We start from the raw sequence: 16,314 nt of genomic DNA on the forward strand, positions 1-16,314 counted from the left end.
ATTTTGCGGTGAAATAAAGCTTGTAATTCAACGAAAGGTGAAATGCGTTCTTCGTCTCCGAACTTCGTCTTGCAACTAGAGCGGTGCCGAGCATGACTTCAAAGCGTAAATGGAATGCTAGACATCCCATTGTAACGCCTTGAACCCAAACATGTATTTGCATGAATTACGAAGAGTTGCCACTCCATCTCTGTAACACCTCCCTGATGACATCGCGGTTGTTACTTAAGCTGTGCTGATAAGTCTTTCATGGTTATAAAGGGGCAGTCCAGGCGATTTTCATAATTTCACATCATGTTGTAGCACATAAATCAACAGCTCCATGTACTAGAATTGTAGAATTTATTGTGGTCTTTGAGGAGAGAAACAATACTCTGAAAAGTCTGAAACAAATTACACTGAACAGTGTTGATGACATAAAGGAGCCTCACATGATTCAGAAATGTAGCAGTGTAATCCATTACAATACCACTTACTTAACAAGTTCACCTGTGTAGAATGTATGCATGCCATCTTCTTTTGTTCTGCTTCCTTGAGCCCCAACTCATGTATTCTTATGGCGAGGCTGCTAGTCATGATCCTTGTTCATTGCACTTTGTTGTAAATTTTGAAAACACTCTTATTCCTCAACCCAATCACTATAAATTCTGAAACTCTGTACTCGGTATAACTAATTCATAGTTGTTCAAATTACCTGTAAAAGTTCGAAAATCATCTGGATGTCTCTTTTAAGGTCAAGTAAAACTCTCTTTTTTTTTCTGCAGCGCTGTTCTGATGTTCGCCGCCTATACCGAGACGTAAAACTCATTGAAACACTGTGTCTGTAAGCGCGATAAGTTCGATGTTTAGAAGCGTTTAGGTCTCGATGAATGATTTTGGATTGTTTCCGCTTTGCAACAGTAATAATGCGCTACGTCACTTCTCGGAGTTTGCAAAATTTTCGCTTTAGGGAATATAGCAAAGGAAACCAAAGATGCAAAGATGTATCATCTATTGCGCATTTATTGTGAATAGATTGCGTAAATTCTATTTGTTAAAATCCAATCGTCTTGTATTGAGGATATTAAGAATGGTATCTCAGACGATGCAGCGATAGAATTTACACTCAAGACAACACAGTATCGCGTCTGATAGTTCGAAATCTCCTCATTTTGAAGCAAAACCAAACAAACAAAATGGTAGACAAAGCAAAAGAAAGGATAACACGCCATTACATGTGCTAGGTTTCTCGACTGTAAAGCAGTAACTAACGGTGCAGTGAGTTTGAAAATGCCACTGCTAAAATGTAGCCTCAATGTATTCATCTTTTCTTTCAGACTCTCTTGGAATCCGTTCGTGTTTTGGACCACTCGTGCGTAAACAGGTGCACTAAACCGCATTTTCACCGCTCTGGGCAAAATGCATCACTATAGGGCCGCGGTATTCACAAGTCCCCCTTTATGTGAGTGTGTGTGTGGAGTATTTTGCACCTCGTACATAGCGACGCGAGCGAGTGTGAGAAAGTGAAGTGTGTGATCGTGGATAGTTAATTCTGACGGACGTATTTCTGCCTATTGCGCCTCGGAGGAATACGCACGTTGTTGTTGTGCTGCGAAGGAACAGAACTAGGATTTCTGCCCGATCCAAGTCCAGTTGGTACAGGCCCGTTTGCTCCCCTCTGTTTTGTTCTCGAAATTTGAATGACGATGGAAATGGACAAATCATTGACGGATAGCAGCCTGATGATGTCCATGTCAACATCTGACCATGTATGACTTCATGACCAGCTGTTTGTCCGAGGATAGATAATCGCTGACAACTGACATATTCACTCTTTTTTACCTTCATCAGGCACTTTGATCTCCACACGACAACTTCTTAGGCCTGAAGAAGCCATTGGACGCTCGATCCGGGTAATTATAATCTAATATCTACTTCGTTGCGTTGTTACATTCTAGCAATCAGATATCTCAGCTAGCACAAATTCTCTCTTTGCCCATGTATCCATCGCAGGCCTTTAATTTGCGCAGAGAACGCACCGTGTTCCAGGAGCAAGAATCCTGTCATTGTTTCACGGAGCACAGTCAGCGTCTTCTCTCGTCTCGCCCCGCGACCCGAGGCGCGGGACTGACGGTCCGTGACCCGTTTAGAAAGGTCGGGTGCGTTACATAGATCACGGAATTGTCGTCAGTAAGTGCACCAAGCTTGGCATTTCCATCCTTTGACATTCGATTCGCCCTTTTAAAGGCTGAACTCTTCTCTGTCCGTATCGAACGCACTGAATCACGGCAATATCTCACTTTTGGCGATGTATAAGTAGCCAAACGCAAATATCCTTGCAACCTTGCAAGCCCTTGCAAGCACAAATTGCTCAGTCTGAAGAGAAGTTAGTGATAATTTACTTACAGTCAAACTACTAAATTCAAATAACATATGACGGAACTCATTGTCGGACGAATACGATGATCATGGATTAAACAGTGTACTAAGTATTCCACATCATTTCCGAGTTGGCTTTATTGACCTGAGGAAAATAAAACACATCTACTGATTGGTAGAGGTTTCACCAAAATAGGACCAAAAAGAGAGTAACTGAATTTAAGCGTTTCACACCTTTTTCTTTCTTCTTTTTTTTTTTTTTTTGCCGAACAGTATCAGAGCAACTATTATTCTGATGAAATGGTGTGATGACGCGGGTTAAATGTCTTCCACTGACCTTTGCCCTCTGTTGCCAATGGTAACGCGCATGCCGTATACTCCTCAAGGTTAATATTGTACATCTCAAATTATCAAGTGAATTTATTCATCGATCATAGAATACTATCATAAGATATGAATGATTCACTATCTGTAGACGACAGCAGTATAATCCCTGTCGGAAAATGTGAATAAATATCTGGAGTCGGAAAGAATTGCGTATGAGCGCCAAAAACAAACTCGTAAAATAAATCATACGCATGAGCCTATCTACATTATAAAACACACAGACAGACAGACAGACATTCACACACACACACACACACACACACGCACAAACAACACACAATGCTCGACAAAACAAACGACGATTGCGATCGTAAAAATTATATAGGGTTCGTTTCATAAAGTAATTGGAGTTTTCGTGCATGGTGATACCACAGATAGATGAATTGTTGTTTATTCTTGCTGCCATGGTATCTGCACACACTGCAATTTATAGTGATCACACTCACACACACACACACACACGCACACACACACACACACACACACAAAGCTTTTAAAACAATTTCTTGGTGTCATGTTCATCTGCAGTCCTGTATATATATATGTATATACACTGTGTATATATATATATATACACGGGGGGGGGGTTAGAAATGGGTTAGGAGATGGTGGGAGATGGTGGCTCATCACCAGGTGACGAAGCTTTACGAATATTAATATGTGCTGAAGGAAATGATTATTTTCATATCTGGTTTGTTGTTTTTTTTTTACCTACAGAAAACATTATGCCTGCCACCTTGCAAGCAAGATGTAAAAATCCATCAGTAACAGTGTCTTAAAGCTCGAGAGAACACTGAGCGCGCCTGCCTGCTTGCAAAAGAACCCCAAACAAATACCCAAAATCAATCAATCAAACAAACAAACATTCGAACGAACGAACGAACGAATGAACGAATATAATACATGTGTCATAATATTCCTGAACTAATTCGTGGAGATGAAGCGTCTGATTTCAAAGCAGGTTAAGCAACACTTGTAGGCATCAGATAGACCAAAATAAAATCTTTCCAGTGGTCCTTTTTTTAATTATGGTTTTAAAAAATCAAAAAGGCGTGTTTTCTTTCTTTTTTCCCCCTCTTAGCAGCTTTAATCACAAATATCTCAAATTAAGAAGAATGGAGTTGACTTGTTTTGCAATCAAAGTCTTCATGAATAAATAATGAAATCATTCTGAGGCGCCATGATGATTGCAGTTAACACTATAGATGATAGCAGGGTGTTTAACCCGGTGAAGTGGTCCCACCTCACATCCAACTGGACCCCATGGAAGACCAGCTTAGCATAGCTGAATACGCGGGCTATCCAGCCATCTTCTCAGATGGACGTGAACAATCAAACAAACTTTATTGCCACGGGCTCATTGGTTATTACTTGGCTGTTGCAATGATAGTAGCTGCATACAATTATTGCAACTTTGAAAAATAACTAGGCATCTCTTTCAAAGATATGCCCTGGAAACGTGACTAAGTGGATGGCCGCCATTTCTCTCACCTCTTGCCTGCAAATGCCCAAAGGAGCTCGAAGGTCTGGAGCATCTCTGAGTAGGTACGCAGGCTAAGATGTATAGTTCTCCGCATTGCTGAGCATGGCATACAATTCATCCATTTTCCCGCGTTTCTTTGGACTAGGTGGCTGGAAAAAAAAACAACAACATTCATCTCCTATTCTTCAACTCTAAAAATTGTCATTGTCATCATTTTTTGAAAGCGGGATTAATCGGTGATAAAAACAAATATGACGTGAAATATAAGTATACATGACGGGTTCTGTTTTCAGGGTTTATGACCCTTAATAATTATGTTGAGGTTTGAAAATAGAATCATGCACCTACTTTAGGCCAACACACCTGACGCCTGACGGGTGGTTTTGAATGCGGGAGCCAATTATTTCTTATGTATATATATATATATATATATATATATATATATATATATATATATGCGTGTGTGTGTGTATGTGTGTGTGTGTGTGTGTGTGTGCATGTGTGTGTTCATGGGTGTACTTTTACGACGCCATTTTGATTTTCCCGTATAAGAATGAATATAATATACTAAGAGCTGTTTCTATATACAAAAAAAAAAAAACTCACTACCTTGATTTCATATATCTCTGTTTATTTCTGCTTTATTGATATGGTCATCGAGCAGTGGTCTTCTATTGGGAATTATAAAGAACAACAGCAAGTGCCGTAAAACCTGATAAAAAAAAAAGAGCACAATGTTTGCAAGGTAGTTGCATTTAGGCCAAATACATCATACGCCCAATACCAGTATTTGATCGACTAAGAAATGCAAATCAAATTCAGCAAGGAATGCATTCTTCAGCGTTTACTTGAATGCCAGAAGTGAAGGGGTGGATCGTATAATGCTCGCATTTTTCTTATAAAAGAGCATGAATAGCATAACAGAAGATAACAAATACGATAGACAAGAGAAATATTCCTATAGCAACTTGTAACAAATCAGGCGCAGAAAATGAAGAAAAATGATAAAGTTTGATGGCATATCTACCTAAAAATTCTGTTGTGCTCCTTTAAGTCAATGCCTAGTCTATCAGGCTGCAAGGTAGATCAATAATGCATCCAAAATATCATAAATAATCAATAAGCCTTAAGTACACCTTTCTTCGTGCCATATCAGCAGTAATTAGATAATCAAACCCATAGAGAGTATTTGATAATTCAGATTTTTCTTCCATTTTCATCAAAGGAGAATACGATATACAAAAGATCACTAAATTTGGTAGGTAGATCCATTGTACTCGGAAGTGAACGTGATTAATTTTGTTTTTGTCTACTTGGTGCATGAGTGTCTTTCAGTGTTTGCCTTGAAAAACAAACAAGCAACAAACCAACTATATTGTTTATATGCCAGAGTGGGAAAATGTATCTTTCATGGAGCAGTGTTAAAGACAATGTGCGCCTTATTCGTCGTCATACAGTTTCTATACAGACTTTAAAAAAATATATTTCCATTCTGTTCCACAAATCTCTTGTAATCTACCAATCAAATAATAATAATAATAATAATAATAACCGGCGTAACTTTTTTTTTCTTATCCCCTTGAAATGCCAATAACTGATGGATACAGAAATGACTGAAAAGATAGATTGCAAACTTTCTTCAATAGTGATAGTAAAATAATCTCCTCTGCTGTCTCTTTACTGCTTGCAATTCATCATGTTCATGAAGAGTATTTGACGTTGTTTAAAGGCGATTCGTGCATTATGAATTATGTTAGACTTATTTGATGTGTATAGTGCACAATAGGATGGAATTCATGAAACCTTACGAATTTCTGTAAAATAGCTGTCACTCAGAAGGCAAATTTGTTAGTCTCTGTAATTATGCTGCAGCACTGTACACCCTGAAAGCAAACTTTTTAACTCGTTAAAAAAATAAAGACTCAAAGAGTAGTTTTCAAAATCGGTATTTTTCATTCCTTTGCTATCTAACAAAAAAAGTCATGATGTTAGCGTTAAAAGAAGAAGAAAGGAAGAACAAAACAAACAAATGTACCCAAAATACTGCCAATAGAACTAGAGAGCCGGTATGTCATTAGTGAGGGAAATGGATTGAAGAATACAAAATGAATAGTACCGAGTTATAAATGATACTTTTATAGGTATATTATTATGTTTGTGTGTTAGTGCGATATCTTCTTTATTCTGTGCAAAGAGTTTGTCCTTCTGTAGCAGCGATCTTGTGGAGCACTATACCCGTTAATGCATGATTATTATGTTTATTTACCGTTCTCCCTCACTTCGTCATGTTAGTAACTTCTACAATAACAAAACTGGATTTTCTTTTTGTCTTCGGATAAAAGCACGTCCAAGTTCAGCGATCATTGAGAATTATGTGCTCATTTTAAGCACTATGGATGATGTAGCTTCTTCTTTTTTTTTTCTCTCTCTCCCTGTTCTTATCATTTTTACCTTTAGCAGGATGTGGTTGCCACGGTAACAGGCAGGTGATGCGCCCCCAGCATCCTCCCTGGTGTCAGGTTGTGGCTTTACAACAACACACACAACGTGACCGATAGAGCGATGGGAAGAAGCGAAGTAGCTTTTTGAGCGTACGTGTGTTACAATACATGTTACTGTAAAAACACTGTGTTGCTTTGAATAGACATGGTTGATATTTCGCTCGATATACGTGATTATGTCCTCGTTTGGGCATCGTGTGTATATTTTGTCGATTCTTTTTTTTTCTGCGACGACCGTTGTTCCCTCTTACCACTTACATTAAGCCATTATTTTCTTTACGACTATTTTATAGCTACAGCAAAAAAAAAAAAAAGGGCGAACAAAATAAAAAAAGAAAAGGAGCGCTGCTTGCGTTGTGTGTACGTGTGCTCTGTCTTTTAACTTTCAAACCAAATTATTGATCAAACTTGTCTTTTTCCTTCCCCACTTTCCTTAAAAAAAGAAATCAAAAGCAACAACAAGTATAGAACATAAAAAATTCCTGTATAGAGGCACAGGGACTCTGTCCATGCAGGAAACTATTTTCTTTCTCTTTTTTTTTTCTTTGCAGCTCCCTATCATTTGGAGATCCGCGAAAATAACTCTTTGTACAATGTCAGCAAATGATTACACTGTATTTACCGAGATTATGTTTTAAATGTAAGATACTGGTGTATTACATACACACGTTAAAGGCAAAGCTGATCTAACCTTCTCCCCATTGCTTTGAAAGGTTCAGAAAGAAACAACATTCATGAAACGGAGAAGAGGCGTGTACACCGAGTGGCGCAATTAACGAGCCCACGAGGATATGCTATACGGTAGTATAACATATTTTGCTTGAGCAAGCGTTGCATCTCAAGGTGAAAATGTATTCAGGTGAGCATCGCCAGGCATTATTCAATCAGTGAGAGGATTTACGCTGGCTGATCACTGTAAGTGTAGGCGTTTGACATTCCCTTTTTTCCCCTTGAGCAGTTGAAGGTACATAGGGTTTTGTGTAGGCTGCTATATGCAGTGCCGCCCCACCCCTCCACCGTAATTCTGATGATGGAGATCAGGGGTGGGGCGGAGGAGTTTCTTCGAGATTGGTTGATTAAGGGAGGGCAGTCGTAGGCTGGTCAGATGCGCACGGCAAATTTTCCTTCTTTTATCATGTTTCCATGAAGGACTTCACGGACAAAATACTATTTCTACTAAATTACTGTTACTACAACTACTATACTAATAGTAAAAATGATAATAATGACAATATTAATAACAATTACAACAAATATATAGATAAAAAAGTAAATCAATAGATAAATAATGAATGAATAAATAAATACAATAATTCAAAAAAAAAACGAACAAGGAGCGGATGTCATTCACGACTGGTTTTTCAGGGAACCATCTGAGTTGAGATCTACTGTAGATCATCTGGCGGACCGTGTTATTCATGTCAGGGATAAACCTACGATTCCGCTATAAGATAAGAGAGATATGAAAGAAAATAGAGCCCTCCTTCGCACCCTGTGAGGAAGTCTCCAACAGTCCAAGTCTGTGGATGGATTATTACGCAACAAAGACGAATATACAAGAAACCATTAGTCCACTGAGCAGCACGAAGTAAATATCTTATTCCGTCAAGGAGGTATCAATGTGTGTGATAGACTCCTTCTCCATCCGTTTGCGCATATATATAACACGTAAGCAGGGTGAGTGACTCGTGTTTGGTTACCACATTTTGAAGGCAAATCATCGGAGTCGTGAATTCCTCGTTCGATTTTAATTGAACTTCTGGGAAGAAGCTGCGCTGAGCTATAAACGACTTAAATCCACCCATAAACTGTGCTGTATTGTGGATAAGTCTCCTAATCTAGATGCAATTAGATTTGGCGTGGGTTTTAGAAAAAAAAAAAACACCAACCAAACAAACAAACAAACACACGAGATGAATCAGTGGCCTCGATATAGTCATAATTTAATATTCCCTCACTGTCTTTTTTTAAATATAAGTTGCTATTACATTTCACGACTTGCAAGTGCATTGTGATAGTGCATGATTGTATAAAGTCGAGAATGATTTTGTCCACTTCATCTTGATGTTGGCCTTAATAATTTGAGTAAAATTTGAAACAAACCAAATAGCAGAAGTTCCATCAGGAGTGGACATGACCTATAGTAATAAACTTGTTATATTGCTGCGGTCCTAAAACCGCACGAACTGTAGTTCGCAGCTGCCGCTCCTAATAATCTTGTTTCTTTTCCTATGCTACCCTGCGAGTTCCAGATGTCTACGGCATTGTAAGTGTTGCGTGTGTATATGTTTGGTTTGACATTTTCCTACCGAAAGGTTACACTCATCTTAATTCGTAACCCGAAAGAACATTTGCTATGTAAGCGTGAAACGTGATTACGTGTCGAAGGGGTGACAAATGAAATTGCTCGGGGCAACTGTATCGTACCTGTCATATTTCTCACTTCTAGATGACGTCTCCAGGTACTGGGCATGCTGCAAGTACCCTTGCTCATTTCCCCTCCATTTTTCCTCTCACATTCCCATTATGTTGCACTGTCAAAAGTTTAGCTTGTTTCCATCGGTAATTTCCTCATGTTCAAATGGGCAGCTGTTTCAAGTGACAAAAATCGCCAGCAGCAAATATAAATGGATAAACAGGCTGTCGTTACTGTTGTAAACGGGCAACTAGTTTGTTAGAAGAAAATAGCAGAAGAGTGTTATATATTATGTTGTGTAGCGCTTATGTAACAAAAAATGAAGCTCCATTAGTCATAACAAGTCATATTCCATTTGTATGCATAAATTCCTTGGTTCTCTCTCTCTCTCTCTCTCCCTGTCTGTCTGTCTGTCTGTCTGTTTGTCTGTTTGTCTTTCTTTCTCTCTCTCTCTCTCTTTCTTCATCTATGCAAAGTTAAGACTTGTTTATCAAAATTGACCAAATCCTTTGTAGGAACTTAATACTCTTTATAGGCTCACCTCAAGATATATATATATATATATATATATTTTTTTTTTTTGCAGTAGAATTGTATAGGGAGAGAAAATAACAGATTGTGCAGATAGTAAAACAAATGGAGGTCAAGTTATAGCAAGATATACAATCCGCTTCTATACAAATGCAGGACCCTGGATACGAATATGACGATTTTTTTTTTCCCGCAAAGCGCACAATATGCAAAATAACCACACAGCATTTGGTGAAGGGCTCGAGGGGACATTCTTTCCCATGTTACACCCACAGACATTGCAGTGAGAGAAGTATATCTGTCATGGCCGCCATCAGACATTGTCGAAGTTGTAGCCATGTCATGTCCCAGATAACATTGGTTAATGGATCATTGTGTCAGCAACTAAAGAGAGCTTGATATCCAGTGGTACATTTTAGAGTACAAAGCCCACTTTAAACCCCCTTTAATTTTTGTTAAAACAAAAAGAAATAAAAAGAAAAAATGGGGGTGGAGTGCTTACGCCCCCTTTAATTTTGTAAAGGCGCCCCCTCTTTACGGAATTCCTGGATCCGCCCCTGTTAAGGGTACTGTCTACCACTTTGGAGCAGTGATTTGAAAAAAAAAAAATGGTTGAGTTATCACATTTGATACATATTATATGTAGGTCAGTGTTATCAGAAAACATCCTACTTTGTATTAAATTTTGCAATAAAGCCTACACTTAAGGAGATATTATTTTTCTCAATAAACCATAACTGGAGATCATCATCAGTATTATTGCAAAGAATATAGAAATATCTGTAAAATATCTGTTATGGGAACACTATAATTCATATCACGTTTTATCATCACCTGTATCATTTGCCATGATGAGAATTTCATATGGGCTATGGTGAATAGTTACTTGCATTTTGTCATTTCCCCATCATTATCATTGTTGTCGTTCTTATCGTAATCGTTTTCGTTGTAGAAAGCTTCAAACGCTACCATGGTATAATTACTCTTCGCGTTACTTTTCGTAGCAATGAAAAAAAAGTCTTTAGCTCAAATACCTGAACAACATCATCATCAACAACAACAGTTATTTCTTTTTCCCCTTCTCTCTTCAGTGACCACCATGGCTTCACAATTACATGCAAAGCAATTAGCTTCACACTTTATAGGGAGTATCCGCTCTCAATAAATTGTTCCTATGAACGAAGTTAATAACGCGAGAGGCATACTAATTGGTAACAAGAGCGCGTACAACAAACTTCACTCCTTTATCATTTGTTTATTCAAAAACAATGACCAGTAAGGAAGCGGATTGATTGCCATAAGGGTACTCCTTGCAAGATGATATTACGAAAAATAAACGATAAAAATCCTCCATGAGTAGGATGTTTTCACGGCAACTTGTCCTGGCATTAGAACAGGTTAATCGTTTTCTAAGTTCAAAAAGCAAATCTTTTCTGAAAATCATTTAGCGAATGATTTTCATTCAGTTAGACAGTAATACGTATATTGTATATATATATTATACATTTTAGTATTCCTCAGCGTTTATGCACGGGTCTAGGTTGTGTCATTTCGTTTGAGTATTGATTGTTCACAGGTTATTCATACATCCAGCAATCATGTAGAATCTGCTTTATATGCAGTCTTTCCTCATCTTCTCACAATACACAGAGTTGCTGAACCTTGCTGATCTATGCTATTCATGGAACATCAGATCTTATAACTCTGGTGTAACTCTAAATTTTATATTATGTTAACATAAGTCGTACACACTCCATGACGTTGCCTAAAGAAAACGGATCTTTTTTTAAACTTCTGTTTTGGAAAGCATTCACGAATTGTTCCAACATTTTTTCGCCAACTTGAAGTTGATCAGATTATTCAAGAGATCCTCAGTCCCTGTATTACTCGTTTCCGGTTTTCAGCTCGGCTAAGGATTATTTGAGTGACTCATTGTTTCTCTTTCTGTCTCATTCAGAGATGCTAAATCACACGTCTCCTTTCTCAGGGCCTGGCGAACGCAACCGTGAAAATGGAGTTCGAAATGTAGCGGAAAAGGAGGGGAAACCGCTGCAATTTTATCCCCAGGTCTCCCGGCTGAACGCGAAGTCGACTGAGGTTTCAGACAATGGAGCCATTGTCTGAATTCGCGTTGTCATGGTTGTACATGGCATATTAATACACGTTCACGTTGAAACATAATCGCCTGCCAAAGTACTGCGAACCTCTGTCCTCGGGAGAAGGCAACTATACTTTGAACTCCATATAGCTGTGGCTCTGGCACACTTTCCCTTGGCGCTACTAAAGAGGAAGAGAAAAAAAAAATAGGGAAGTAGGCCGATTGTCGGACATTTTTTTCTCGAAAACTAAAATAATTGCCTTTTTGCTCTGGACATTGATGCTACGATATGAAATGATTTGATTAAAGTAAATCACTGTGGTCTTGTTTGAATCACAGCAATATGATACATAACATTTCGTCTATTCTATTAGGCTATTTTGAATACGACGATTTCCCCACAATGTGATGATGATGATGAAACAGCACTTATATAGCGCCATTTATCTGTAGAAACATTCAAAGGCGCCCATAGTAATAACATGAAAACGTGAAAAGTATGCTCAGTGTAGGGGGAGCTATATTCCTATGTCTTTTCTAATCATATCATTCTTCGGTAATGATTGACAGATGATGTCACTGGCAGAATCTTGGTTTGGAAGTTCTTTTTTTTTCTGGGCACATCCAAGTAATCTAAAAAAAAAAAAATACATTGTAGTAAAAAAAAAAAAAAAAAAAAAAAATCATAGAATAAAATGGCACGTGCTAGGATATGCATTGGCCGCATACGAAATGTTGAGGGTATCATAAACCAAACACCAGCCAACATGCATTTGCATTGCATAGTTCCTTTAATGTAAACTCCCACCCATCAATTCCCTGAAATGATTATGGTATGGAGATTTGTGTGTAAGCAAATTCTAGACTTTTTGCAGTGTTTTGGATCAGTTTATTTACATCTGTCTTAAACACGCGAAAACTATGGCTTCACTCTGTCTACCAGATTTAAAACTTGAATGTAATTATGTAGCCGGAGCGCATTTTCGTTGTCTAGGTAGGATTCTTGAGATTTTTCTTGAGCCTGATACAGGGGCAAATTATTTTATAGTTTTATAAGATACTCTCCAAGCGAAGCATCAATGCGCACATACTGGCAATATAAAGGATACTTATCAGTAGAGTTACACGCGCCAGTCTACTGCGTCTAGGAATATACCTGACATATTAATGATAATCCTCTTGATTTATTCATTTGAAATTTCCAGCTTTAGACGGACTATTAGACGGATTATTCAATAACCCCTTTGGCGTCATTGCAGTGGAGAGTACATGTCTTATTTGTTTTGTTGCTCTCTTGACAAAAAAAAAAAAAAAAAAAAATTGATTGGGTGTGTTTCCTTTATCAAAATGTGAATGTATCAACTGCTATAGCGTTTCGTACTGATAACAGTTCAACTCATTCCAGTATGCATCACTGGCCAGAGACAGTAATATAATATTATTCTGTTGCCATGCATTGTTATGATAACTTCATGAGCCGTAACGGTTGTCATTGCCTGGTGGAACGAAGAGGGTATATTTTCGTTTCGACGCATACATCAGCCATCAATTCAGTTTCTTTATGCTAAAAAGTCGTTAATCTCCACAACGTTTTTCATTTATTCATAATCTGCATGACTCATCAAAGCCGATAATTGAATAATTATCGCCACCACATCGCAGCATGTACGGCGAGCCACCGCACTGCGCAGAGCTGCCTTGTCAGTGACGTCACAGCACTGTCTGGTATACCTCACTGATCTCTGTCTGTGATATTTACTTAAAGACCTTACCCATCGTTAAACCAGGGAGGTGGAAGCAAATCTTCCACCTCCCTGGTAGTAGCTTCCCAAAGAGCAGTCTCCATCTCTCTTACACCTTCCTGGTTAAACTTTGTAAATCTATGCTAGATGGATGAATCTGGTCGAGAGAAGGGTATCGTGGGGGAGCAGTTGTGTACGAGAATTTAGCACGGAGTGATGTTCCCAATTCCGAATTTTCGTTAATCCGAAAATGAAAAAAGCTTAGTTTTTTCGAAGGTTAGTTTTTATTTTATTTTTTTTTTTAATACACGAAAGTTCCTTGTTCCTAGATGTTAATCCCAAATCAAGAAGAAGAAGAAGAAGAAGAAGATGCATACCTACGAGCCTTATTTCGCTTTTGGATCAACGAACCTGCGGAATAACGAACTGCTTCTGCAAAAGCACCCTGCAGCACTCGATCTCTTCATTTTGTAGTAGTATATTATTCATTCATTTTTACACCTTTACAAAAGTGAGATACTTAGTACTCGGAAATACTAATGTTGTCTGTGTATAATTGATTGTACATCCGTATAAAACAAGAATTACAATTATCATTTTGCTCTGAGTTTATAATAATGAAGTAGCAGTGTATCCATTTATATGCTTGTTCATTTCCTGTTACAACCCGTTCAGCCTTTGTTTGAATTGTTCGTGGCATAACCATTTTTTACCGTTGACTGAATGTGCCTTTACGCCAGAACATTGTTCAGATTCTGGCGGATTTCGATTTAGAACACTGCCTGCGTCACACTCCGTCTTCTTCTGGACCAATACCTTTCTTGGGTGCCACCTTCGTTCTGGTAGCTGGATAAAATGTCTCCCCAGACCAATTCATCCATACCTCTTTTCTAATGTCAGCGACAAGCAGAAGCATACGGGATTTGATTGATGGGGGCTGAGAAGTTGAAAGCGAAATACATGGAACGTCGAACATTCGTGACGGGAGAAATACGAGCCCGGACAGGAACGCTTTATTGTTGAAGTTGTACTGAATTCTCGACGAGCTGATGCACGAAATGTCGATGGTGTATTAATGAGGGAAGAAACATCACCGAAGAGACGCGAGTAGATTGGAGAGAGGAGACGAAGACAGGAAAAATTTAGAGGAGATAGTTAAAGGGATAGTACAGTTTTGGTTGAGAAAGGGCATCAGGTTTCCAAAATTTTTTGTTGATTATTTTTTTAGATAATGAGAAACATCTTAGGTAATATAAAAAAGCATGTAATTTCAAGAGGAATTCAAAATTAATTTGATGAAAATTAGTTTTGAAATGGCTGATATATCCAAAACAAAGCGATCCTGACAAAATGTGGGACCCACCTTTGATTAAGATCGCTTTGCTTTACTTTGTTTTTGGATATCTAACCCATTTCAAAATCGGTTTCTCATCTAATAAACTCTGAATTCCTCTTAGAATAATATGCTCTTGAACATTTTCGTTAAGTGGTTTCGAAGTATCTCACAAAAAGTTAAAAGCTGAAGTCTTACCTTAACCAATACTATACCATCCCTTTAACTGTTACAAGGGGCATTGCGATTGGTAAATGGAAATGCTTCAGAAAACATAGGGGATAAAGACCAACGTATGATGAATTGCAGAAATTGGTGTAATGCAAAGCACAAAATGATGGGCGCTATGTTTTGTAAATATGTGACCGTGCATCACAAAACAAACAAAAAGTCGCACCCCTTAATTTTACGTGAGGACTTCAAAGAAAGGTGAAATGGGTGAACCGAGTCAATTTTGAGTTTTCCATATTTTCTGAAAGGGCTGTTCTTCTTCTACATTATTCTTGAGTTTGGAATCATAAATTGAATGGGAAAGTGGGTTTTCAGCAGTTTTTCTACAACCACTTTTTTGGAAGAGTATTGTGATCAGGTTTTTCTTCGAGGCCCCTTTCATTTCTTAAAAATCCTTTGCACCCTCTTCACTTTCAACACTAATAACTTTTGAAAGGATAATGCTACTGCTCTGAAAGTTGGCATTCATCATGGTCGGAATGTGGTTATACACCATGCTTAATTTCAGCTTAATCTGATAATCCCTTAATTGTTGGTGCTTCAGTGGTTAACATCATGTTTTTGTTCCATTCATGGCACGGGTAGTGCAGCTTAGTAAAGATTAAGCACTTGAATAGACCCTGTACTTCAGAGCATCTTTTCTCAGTTCACACTTTCCAGAACGTGTGCTTTCTTTCCCGTATACATATAGTTTAGAAGAATCCATTTGAGTTGAGTTTTACATCATTTTAAACTAAGCATGGAGTCTGCTCTTTCAGAATCTGCCCTTAACTAAAAATCCATGTCTGGCGACTTTTTGTTTATTTTGTGATGCAGGCTCACATATATTTTTCAATTTTAAGACAAAATCTGAATTAATATTTCAAGAAATCTCATTTGGACGTGGTACTGACAACTGGTCATCAATTATTAGAACCATCTTAGTGAAATTCCTTCATAAATTTCTACGTCTACCCAATGAACCTCTAAACATTTGCTATTATTTGATATATGATATAATAAATTGTGATTATAATGTCTCAATAATTATTTTCATGATTATATTTCATACTCTGGGTCTCCTTCCAAGAATACGTCGCTGTGTATGTCTCTTCCCGTCGACGCACTCCCATGGTATTCAAAGTTTTCCCTGTCGAGGAATTCCACAAGGTTCGCGTCATAATCCCAGGAAAAACAAACCTCTCGGGGAAATTTTCCCAGAGGTTTTCACCTGTCGTACTTCGTGTGGTCTTGA

The 16,314-nt window shown here is 38.1% G+C and overlaps 1 protein-coding gene across 1 annotated transcript in view; it reads left to right on the forward strand.

Annotated features, from left to right (window-relative positions):
* The first annotated feature begins 1,562 nt into the window (after nucleotides 1-1,562).
* Nucleotides 1,563-16,314, forward strand: part of LOC140244189 (sodium/potassium/calcium exchanger 3-like) — a 45,446-nt gene continuing 30,694 nt past the window's right edge. The window contains exon 1 of the mRNA XM_072323820.1: nucleotides 1,563-1,892. The gene's annotated coding sequence lies outside the window, so the exon portion shown is untranslated. The remainder of the gene's footprint in view (nucleotides 1,893-16,314) is intronic.

This window comes from Diadema setosum, chromosome 21, assembly GCF_964275005.1.
Source record: "Diadema setosum chromosome 21, eeDiaSeto1, whole genome shotgun sequence".
NCBI lineage: Eukaryota > Metazoa > Echinodermata > Echinoidea > Diadematoida > Diadematidae > Diadema > Diadema setosum.